Source organism: Pseudophryne corroboree (genome assembly GCF_028390025.1).
Source record: "Pseudophryne corroboree isolate aPseCor3 chromosome 6 unlocalized genomic scaffold, aPseCor3.hap2 SUPER_6_unloc_4, whole genome shotgun sequence".
Taxonomy (NCBI): Eukaryota; Metazoa; Chordata; class Amphibia; order Anura; family Myobatrachidae; genus Pseudophryne; species Pseudophryne corroboree.
This window is the reverse complement of record NW_026967605.1, coordinates 706,676-717,143: the sequence shown is the minus strand read 5'-3', so window position 1 is coordinate 717,143 and position 10,468 is coordinate 706,676. Positions and strand designations below refer to the sequence as shown.

The following is a 10,468-nucleotide window of genomic DNA, read 5'->3' as shown; positions in this document are numbered from 1 at the left end:
CTGGGCGCTCAGCTGTGGGTGTATCAGGGCGCTGGGCGCTCAGCTGTGGGTGTAGTAGGGCGCTGGGCGCTCAGCTGTGGGTGTATCCGGGCGCTCAGCTGTGGGTGTATCGGGGCGCTGGGCGCTCAGCTGTGGGTGGATCGGGGCACTGAGCGCTCAGCTGTGGGTGTATCGGGCGCTGGGCGCTCAGCTGTGGGTGGATCGGGCGCTCAGCTGTGGGTGTATCAGGGCGTTGGCCGCTTAGCTGTGGGTGTATCAGGATGCTGGGTGCTCAGCTGTGGGTGTATCAGGGCGCTGGGCGCTCAGCTGTGGGTGTATCAGGGCGCTGGGCGCTCAGCTGTGGGTGTATCAGGGCGCTGGGTGCTCAGCTGTGGGTGTATCAGGGCGTTGGCCGCTCAGCTGTGGGTGTATCAGGATGCTGGGCGCTCAGCTGTGAGTGTATCAGGATGCTGGGCTCTCAGCTGTGGGTGTATCAGGGCGCTGGCCGCTCAGCTGTGGGTGTATCAGGGCGCTGGGTGCTCAGCTGTGGGTGTATCAGGGCGCTGGGTGCTCAGCTGTGGGTGTATCAGGATGCTGGGCGCTCAGCTGTGGGTGTATCAGGGCGCTGTGCGCTCAGCTGTGGGTGTAGTAGGGAGCTGGGCGCTCAGCTGTGGGTGTATCAGGGCGCTCAGCTGTGGGTGTATCGGGGCGCTGGGCGCTCAGCTGTGGGTGGATCGGGGCACTGAGCGCTCAGCTGTGGGTGTATCGGGCGCTGGGCGCTCAGCTGTGGGTGTATCAGGGCGTTGGCCGCTCAGCTGTGGGTGTAGTAGGGCGCTGGGCTCTCAGCTGTGGGTGTATCAGGATGCTGGGTGCTCAGCTGTGGGTGTATCGGGGCGCTGGGCTCTCAGAAGTGGGTGTATTGGGGCGCTGGGCGCTCAGCTGTGGGTGTATAGGGCGCTGGGCGCTCAGCTGTGGGTGTATCGGGGCGCTGGGCGCTCAGTTGTGGGTGTATCGGGGCGCTGGGCGCTCAGCTGTGGGTGGATCGGGGCACTGAGCGCTCAGCTGTGGGTGTATCGGGCGCTGGGCGCTCAGCTGTGGGTGGATCGGGGGCGCTCAGCTGTGGGTGTATCAGGGCGTTGGCCGCTCAGCTGTGGGTGTAGTAGGGCGCTGGGCTCTCAGCTGTGGGTGTATCAGGATGCTGGGTGCTTAGCTGTGGGTGTATCGGGGCGCTGGGCTCTCAGATGTGGGTGTATCAGGGTGCTGGGCGCTCAGCTGTGGGTGTATCAGGGTGCTGGCCGCTCAGCTGTGGGTGTATCAGGGCGCTGGGCGCTCAGCTGTGGGTGTATCAGGGCGCTGGGCGCTCAGCTGTGGGTGTATCAGGGCGCTGGGCGCTCAGCTGTGGGTGTATCAGGGTGCTGGGTGCTCAGCTGTGGGTGTAGTAGGGCGCTGGGCGCTCAGCTGTGGGTGTATCAGGGCGTTGGCCGCTCAGCTGTGGGTGTATCAGGGTGCTGGGTGCTCAGCTGTGGGTGTATCGGGGTGCTGGGCGCTCAGCTGTGGGTGTATCGGGGCGCTGGCCGCTTAGCTGTGGGTGTATCGGGGCGCTGGCCGCTTAGCTGTGGGTGTATCGGGGCGCTGGCCGCTTAGCTGTGGGTGTATCGGGGCGCTGGGCGCTCAGCTGTGGGTGTATCAGGATGCTGGGCGCTCAGCTGTGGGTGTATCAGGGCGCTGGGCGCTCAGCTGTGGGTGTATCGGGGCGCTGGGCGCTCAGCTGTGGGTGTATCAGGATGCTGGGTGCTCAGCTGTGGGTGTATCAGGGCGCTGAGCGCTCAGCTGTGGGTGTATCGGGGCGCTAGGCGCTCAGCTCTGGGTGTATCAGGGCGCTGGGTGCTCAGCTGTGGGTGTATCAGGATGCTGGGTGCTCAGCTGTGGGTGTATCAGGGCGCTGAGCGCTCAGCTGTGGGTGTATCGGGGCGCTAGGCGCTCAGCTGTGGGTGTATCAGGGCGCTGGGTGCTCAGCTGTGGGTGTATCGGGGCGCTGGGCGCTCAGCTGTGGGTGTATCAGGATGCTGGGCGCTCAGCTGTGGGTGTATCAGGGTGCTGGGCTCTCAGCTGTGGGTGTATCGTGGCGCAGGGCTCTCAGCTGTGGGTGTATCAGGATGCTGGGCGCTCAGCTGTGGGTGTATCAGGATGCTGGGTGCTCAGCTGTGGGTGTATCAGGGTGATGGCCGCTCAGCTGTGGGTGTATCAGGGCGCTGGGCGCTCAGCTGTGGGTGTAGTAGGGCGCTGGGCGCTCAGCTGTGGGTGTAGTAGGGCGCTGGGCGCTCAGCTGTGGGTGTATCAGGGCGCTGGGCGCTCAGCTGTGGGTGTATCAGGGCGTTGGCCGCTCAGCTGTGGGTGTATCAGGGCGCTGGGCGCTCAGCTGTGGGTGTATCAGGGCGCTGGGCGCTCAGCTGTGGGTGTAGTAGGGCGCTGGGCGCTCAGCTGTGGGTGTATCGGGGCGCTCAGCTGTGGGTGTATCGGGGCGCTGGGCGCTCAGCTGTGGGTGTATCAGGATGCTGGGCGCTCAGCTGTGGGTGTATCAGGGTGCTGGGCGCTCAGCTGTGGGTGTATCGGGGCGCTGGCCGCTTAGCTGTGGGTGTATCGGGGCGCTGGCCGCTTAGCTGTGGGTGTATCGGGGCGCTGGGCGCTCAGCTGTGGGTGTATCAGGATGCTGGGCGCTCAGCTGTGGGTGTATCAGGGCGCTGGGCGCTCAGCTGTGGGTGTATCGGGGAGCTGGGCGCTCAGCTGTGGGTGTATCAGGATGCTGGGTGCTCAGCTGTGGGTGTATCAGGGCGCTGAGCACTCAGCTGTGGGTGTATCGGGGCGCTGGGCGCTCAGCTGTGGGTGTATCAGGGCGCTGGGTGCTCAGCTGTGGGTGTATTGGGGCGCTGGGCGCTCAGCTGTGGGTGTATCAGGGTGCTGGGCGCTCAGCTGTGGGTGTATCGGGGCGCTCAGCTGTGGGTGGATCGGGGCACTGAGCGCTCAGCTGTGGGTGTATCAGGATGCTGGGTGCTCAGCTGTGGGTGTATCAGGGTGATGGCCGCTCAGCTGTGGGTGTATCAGGGCGCTGGGCGCTCAGCTGTGGGTGTAGTAGGGCGCTGGGCGCTCAGCTGTGGGTGTAGTAGGGCGCTGGGCGCTCAGCTGTGGGTGTATCAGGGCGCTGGGCGCTCAGCTGTGGGTGTATCAGGGCGTTGGCCGCTCAGCTGTGGGTGTATCAGGGCGCTGGGTGCTCAGCTGTGGGTGTATCAGGGCGCTGGGCGCTCAGCTGTGGGTGTAGTAGGGCGCTGGGCGCTCAGCTGTGGGTGTATCGGGGCGCTCAGCTGTGGGTGTATCGGGGCGCTGGGCGCTCAGCTGTGGGTGTATCAGGATGCTGGGCGCTCAGCTGTGGGTGTATCAGGGTGCTGGGCGCTCAGCTGTGGGTGTATCGGGGCGCTGGCCGCTTAGCTGTGGGTGTATCGGGGCGCTGGCCGCTTAGCTGTGGGTGTATCGGGGCGCTGGGCGCTCAGCTGTGGGTGTATCAGGATGCTGGGCGCTCAGCTGTGGGTGTATCAGGGCGCTGGGCGCTCAGCTGTGGGTGTATCGGGGAGCTGGGCGCTCAGCTGTGGGTGTATCAGGATGCTGGGTGCTCAGCTGTGGGTGTATCAGGGCGCTGAGCACTCAGCTGTGGGTGTATCGGGGCGCTGGGCGCTCAGCTGTGGGTGTATCAGGGCGCTGGGTGCTCAGCTGTGGGTGTATTGGGGCGCTGGGCGCTCAGCTGTGGGTGTATCAGGGTGCTGGGCGCTCAGCTGTGGGTGTATCGGGGCGCTCAGCTGTGGGTGGATCGGGGCACTGAGCGCTCAGCTGTGGGTGTATTGGGGCGCTGGACGCTCAGCTGTGGGTGTATCGGGGCGCTCAGCTGTGGGTGTATCAGGGCGTTGGCCGCTCAGCTGTGGGTGTAGTAGGGCGCTGGGCGCTCAGCTGTGGGTGTATCAGGGCGCTGGGCGCTCAGCTGTGGGTGTATCGGGGCGCTGGGGGCTCAGCTGTGGGTGTATCAGGGCGCTGGGCGCTCAGCTGTGGGTGTAGTAGGGCGCTGGGCGCTCAGCTGTGGGTGTATCAGGGTGCTGGGCGCTCAGCTGTGGGTGTATCAGGGCGCTGGGCGCTCAGCTGTGGGTGTAGTAGGGCGCTGGGCGCTCAGCTGTGGGTGTATCCGGGCGCTCAGCTGTGGGTGTATCGGGGCGCTGGGCGCTCAGCTGTGGGTGGATCGGGGCACTGAGCGCTCAGCTGTGGGTGTATCGGGCGCTGGGCGCTCAGCTGTGGGTGGATCGGGCGCTCAGCTGTGGGTGTATCAGGGCGTTGGCCGCTTAGCTGTGGGTGTATCAGGATGCTGGGTGCTCAGCTGTGGGTGTATCAGGGCGCTGGGCGCTCAGCTGTGGGTGTATCAGGGCGCTGGGCGCTCAGCTGTGGGTGTATCAGGGCGCTGGGTGCTCAGCTGTGGGTGTATCAGGGCGTTGGCCGCTCAGCTGTGGGTGTATCAGGATGCTGGGCGCTCAGCTGTGAGTGTATCAGGATGCTGGGCTCTCAGCTGTGGGTGTATCAGGGCGCTGGCCGCTCAGCTGTGGGTGTATCAGGGCGCTGGGTGCTCAGCTGTGGGTGTATCAGGGCGCTGGGTGCTCAGCTGTGGGTGTATCAGGATGCTGGGCGCTCAGCTGTGGGTGTATCAGGGCGCTGTGCGCTCAGCTGTGGGTGTAGTAGGGAGCTGGGCGCTCAGCTGTGGGTGTATCAGGGCGCTCAGCTGTGGGTGTATCGGGGCGCTGGGCGCTCAGCTGTGGGTGGATCGGGGCACTGAGCGCTCAGCTGTGGGTGTATCGGGCGCTGGGCGCTCAGCTGTGGGTGTATCAGGGCGTTGGCCGCTCAGCTGTGGGTGTAGTAGGGCGCTGGGCTCTCAGCTGTGGGTGTATCAGGATGCTGGGTGCTCAGCTGTGGGTGTATCGGGGCGCTGGGCTCTCAGAAGTGGGTGTATTGGGGCGCTGGGCGCTCAGCTGTGGGTGTATAGGGCGCTGGGCGCTCAGCTGTGGGTGTATCGGGGCGCTGGGCGCTCAGTTGTGGGTGTATCGGGGCGCTGGGCGCTCAGCTGTGGGTGGATCGGGGCACTGAGCGCTCAGCTGTGGGTGTATCGGGCGCTGGGCGCTCAGCTGTGGGTGGATCGGGGGCGCTCAGCTGTGGGTGTATCAGGGCGTTGGCCGCTCAGCTGTGGGTGTAGTAGGGCGCTGGGCTCTCAGCTGTGGGTGTATCAGGATGCTGGGTGCTTAGCTGTGGGTGTATCGGGGCGCTGGGCTCTCAGATGTGGGTGTATCAGGGTGCTGGGCGCTCAGCTGTGGGTGTATCAGGGCGCTGGGCGCTCAGCTGTGGGTGTAGTAGGGCGCTGGGCGCTCAGCTGTGGGTGTATCGGGGCGCTTAGTTGTGGGTGTATCGGGGCGCTGGGCGCTCAGCTGTGGGTGGATCGGGGCACTGAGCGCTCAGCTGTGGGTGTATCGGGCGCTTGGCGCTCAGCTGTGGGTGGATCGGGGCGCTCAGCTGTGGGTGTATCAGGGCGTTGGCCGCTCAGCTGTGGGTGTAGTAGGGCGCTGGGCTCTCAGCTGTGGGTGTATCAGGATGCTGGGTGCTTAGCTGTGCGTATATCGGGGCGCTGGGCGCTCAGCTGTGGGTGTATCAGGATGCTGGGTGCTCAGCTGTGGGTGTATCGGGGCGCTGGGCTCTCAGATGTGGGTGTATCAGGGTGCTGGGCGCTCAGCTGTGGGTGTATCGGGGCGCAGGGCGCTCAGCTGTGGGTGTATCGGGGCGCTGGCCATAGGATGGTGAATGCGGATGATTTCCTCAGGGCGTGTGATCACTCTGACTCTATGGAGTAAACTTATAAAGGTTCTAAAAATGAAAAGAGATGATGTTGCCCATAGCAACCAATCAGATTCTGGCAATCATTTATTTATGGCAGCCTCGAAAATGATTGACAGAATCTGATCGGTTGTTATGGGCAACAGCACCACTTTTCATTTATTTTAACCTTTAATAAATGTACCCCTATATCCTCTGCCCAAACACCTGTGATGCTGCAGCTGTGGTGTGCAGGGTGCAGTACACATTCCCGGGCAGCAGACGGCGGTAGTGTCCCGGCCTGTGATGTGAAGGGTGCAGTACTCATAGCTGGACAGCAGATGGCGCGGATGTCCCGACCTGTGACGAGAGGGGAGCAGTACTCAATGCCAGGCAACAGATGGCGCTGGTGTCCCAACCTGTGATGAGAGGGGTGCAGTACTCAATGCCAGGCAGCAGATGGCGCTGGTGTCCCGGCCTGTGATGTGTGGGCTGTAGTACTCAATACTAGGCAGCAGATGGCGCGGATGTCCCGACCTGTGATGAGAGGGGTGCAGTTCTCAATCCCATGCAGCAGATGGCGGTTGTGTCCCGGCCTGTGATGTGCAGGGGTGCAGTACTCAATGCCGGTCAGCACTTGGCGCTGGTGTCTCGGCCTGTGATGTGAGGGGTGCAGTACTCAATGCCTGGCAGCAGATGGCGCTTGTGTCTCGGCATGTGATGTGAGGTGTGCAGTTCTCAATACCAGGCAGCAGATGGCGCTGGTGTCCCGGCCTGTGATGTGAAGGGTGCTGTACTCATTGCAGGGCGGAAGGTGGCGCTGCTGTCCCGACCTGTGATGTGAGATGTGCAGTTCTCAATGCCGGGCAGCAGATGGCGGTGGTGTCCTGACATGTGATGTGAGGAGTGCAGTACTCATTGCCGAGCAGCAGGTGGCGCTAGTGTCCCGACATGTGATGTGAGATGTGCAGTTCTCAATGCCGGGCAGCAGATAGCGCTTGTGTCCCGACATGTGATGTGAAGGGTGCAGTACTCAATGCCGGGCGGAAGGTGGCGGTAGTGTCTTGGCCTGTGATGTGAGGGGTGCAGTACTCATTGCCTGGCAGCAGATAGCGCTGCTGTCCCAACCTGTGATGTGAGGGGTGCAGTACTCAATGCCAGGCAGCAGATGGCGCTGCTGTCCCGACCTGTGATGAGAGGGGTGCAGTATTCAATGCCAGGCAGCAGATGGCGGTGGTGTCCCGGCCTGTGATGTGTGGGCTGCAGTACTCAATGCCAGGCAACAGATGGCGCTGATGTCCCGACCTGTGATGTGAGGGGTGCAGTACTCAATGCCGAGCAGCAGATGGCGCTTGTGTTCCGACATGTGATGTGAGGGATGCAGTACTCATTGCCGAGCAGCAGATGGCGCTTGTGTCCCGACATGTGATGTGAAGGGTGCAGTACTCATAGCTGGACAGCAGGTGGCGCTTGTGTCCCGACATGTGATGTGAAGGGTGCAGGACTCAATGCCTGGCAGCAGATGGCGCTGGTGTCCCGACTTGTGATGTGAAGGGTGCAGTACTCATTGCCGGACGGAAGGCGGCGCTGGTGTCCCGGCCTGTGATGTGCGGGCTGCAATACTCAATATCTGGCAGCAGATGGCGCTTGTTTCCCGGCATGTGATATGAGGGGTGCAGTACTCAGTGTCGGGCAGCAGATGGCGGTTGTGTCCCGGCCTGTGATGTGCAGGGGTGCAGTACTCAATGCCAGGCAACAGATGGCGGTTGTGTCCCGGCCTGTGATGTGCAGGGGTGCAGTACTCAATGCCAGGCAACAGATGGCGCTGATGTCCCGACCTGTGATGTGTAAGGTGCAGTACTCAATGCTGGGCAGCAGGTGGCGCTAGTGTCCCGACATGTGATGTGAGGGGTGCACTACTCATTGCAGGGCGGAAGGTGGCGCTGGTGTCCCGGCCTGTGATGTGCGGGTTGCATTACTCATTCCCGGGCAGCAGATGGCGATGGATACTAGACGTTTATGTTTCGGTCTTGCCCACAGTCATCATGGCGGCGGGCAGATCGCACGGCGTCATGACGTAGGACGCAGCACGCTGTGAAGGAAACATCTGGCGGGAAGAATGGATGTGGCCGAGTTTCAGAGGCTGCGGGACGGTCACGTGGGCAAGATCCGGGAGGTGAGTCACGTGATTCGGTGTGACAGCGAGTGGGAGCCACTGCGCACCTCACACCTCCTGCAACGTGTGTATCGTGTGTGATATATCGGTGTATACACACATCCTCTAATACTCCAGGCCCGCGCCACCTCAGCCCCCGCTCTCCCGTCTGTCTGTCCCCGCCCCCGTCTGTCTGCCCCGCCCCCTGCGCTAGGGATGGCCATCACTGTGTTTACCATCAATGGTTAACATCGATTGTGAAATGGCAAGTGACCATCGATGATTGCAAGTTATGCGCTGGATGACTATTGATGGTTTCACTAACCGATGATCATCCCTGTTCTTTCACTGACTGGCGCATGGGCCAATCAGAACTTGGAGGCGGGGCTTTGCTCCGTGTCTCATCTAGAGGCCATCGCTCTGGTCTCAAAAGTCGGTTGCCATCGATGATAGCTTTCTATGCAAAGGATAACCATCGATGGTTTAGGCAACCAATGGTCATCCCTTTTCTTTGAGTGCACGTGGGCCAGTTAGAACCTGGGGGCGGGGCTTCATGGCTGTGGGGGGTGGAGCAATGCGCCCTGGGGTTATACTGTGCCATGTATGGCGGTAAGCCATCTGGTTCTCCCTCATCGCTGGCAAAATTATTCTACATCGGTCATAAACCATCAATGATTATGAATCATCGATAGTTGATGGCCATCGCTAGTCCCAGCGCCTTGCAGAAAAACAGCCATCGGTCGTTTCCCCCCATCAGTGGCAAAAGTATCCAACATCGCAATAAACCACTGATGATTTGGAATCATTGATGATCGATGTCGGACCCTGCCCGTCCCCAGATCACCGTCACCCCCCCCGCTGCCATGCTTACCTCCATGCGGCCGGTCCTCCTCAGCGGGAGCCGCTGGGCACCCAGACTGTCGCTGTGTGTATATTATACCTGGATCACACAGGTTCTGGGGCTGATACTACCAGGGGGAAGGCAGGCAGGTAGCCGGCCACAGAACCTGTGTACGTCATATGGGTCCAGGATTACAGGGCTATATATATAATATATACAGTGCACAGGGCCTATACTCAGACCTGCCCAGCTGGCGGGGCCACTGTGTCCTCATTCCCATGGTCAGCCGGGCATCCTGAGATAGGTCACCTGCCCGGGACTCCTATACCTGGTACCAGCGGCGGCGAGCGGCTCCGGGCAGGAAGGTGCGCCATCTTACTATACGCCGCCTGATGGATGGACGACGCACACTCAGTATTGGGGCGGCTCTGGCCGGGGTAGGTGGCAGGATAACTTATCGCTTAGTGTCACACAGAGACGCAGCTACACAACCCGCAGTGGAGCAGCGCAGACACCAGAGCAGGCGCCACACCGAGGCCACCACATTATACCCCCACCTCACGTGCCACGGCATTGTGTCTCCCATCAGGGTCTACAGGAGGCCACGAGACTTCTGTGCCAGCTGAACCAGAACCTGACGGTGTGGGGTGAGCGGAGCGGAGACCTGGAGACCCTCGCTCAGGTAGGTGTGCAGAGAGCTGTGAGTGTGCCCCTCCCCCTGCGGGGCGCTGTGCGTGACTCTTACATTGATGTTTCGTCTCTCTCTAGGTGTGGACGCAGTTCCAGCAGCAGCTGGTGGTGTTATCTGCGGCTTTGGATGACTCTGCGGAGTGACACTCGCGGCTCCTGACCTCAGTATGACAATAAACGGTGACACTGACGTAATCTGAGCGAGTGGCTGATTCGTGCGGTCCTGGAGGTCTGCGCGGTGCGGATCTGAGGGGTTGGGGGTCTTGTGCTTTCGCCATCCCTGGCTGCCCGATCCGCATCCTACTGCTCTTACTGTAAAGAAGCTCTGCATGTGTCGCTGGTGGACCCTTCTCTCCTAGTGCCACACAGCGCCCGAAGTGCCCCCGTTCTACGCAGCCGGCCAGAGAGATCCTGCTGTACACTGTATTTGTGCCGCGTAACTCAGTTGTATATGGTCATGGCTGTTACCAAAACCGTGGGCCTGAGATGCACCCAGTGACTATGGGGGAAATGTACTAAGCAGTGATAAAAGTGGAGAAGTTGCCCTTGGCAACCAATCAGCTGCTCTGTATGCTTTTATAGTATGCAAATTATAAATGTTACGGCAATGCTGATTGGTTGCCATGGGCAACTTCTCCACTGGCTCACTTCTCCACTTTTATCACTGCTTAGTACATGTCCCTCTATGTCACATAGCTGAGTGATATTTTACAACCGCGCACGCACAAACCTCTGTAAGACGGCGCATGCGCTGCACAGTGTATGCACAAAGGCGAAATTGGGATAGGCGGTATCAGACATCTGGTGGAAAAGCGACGGACGTCCCGGGGGAGGGAGGCGGCTAGTAATCAGGGACAGAGAAAGGCGAACTTACATCCGTACAGCCGGCCGCCAGCACCCAGACCCTGCACAGA

At 61.4% G+C, this 10,468-nt stretch overlaps 1 long non-coding RNA gene across 1 annotated transcript; it reads left to right on the top strand.

Annotated features, from left to right (window-relative positions):
* The first annotated feature begins 7,930 nt into the window (after nucleotides 1–7,930).
* On the top strand, nucleotides 7,931–9,749 carry LOC134985623 (uncharacterized). Its single transcript, XR_010191806.1, has 3 exons — nucleotides 7,931–8,044; nucleotides 9,454–9,546; nucleotides 9,633–9,749. It is a non-coding gene; the product is annotated as an uncharacterized LOC134985623 (long non-coding RNA).
* Nucleotides 9,750–10,468: the final 719 nt, after the last annotated feature.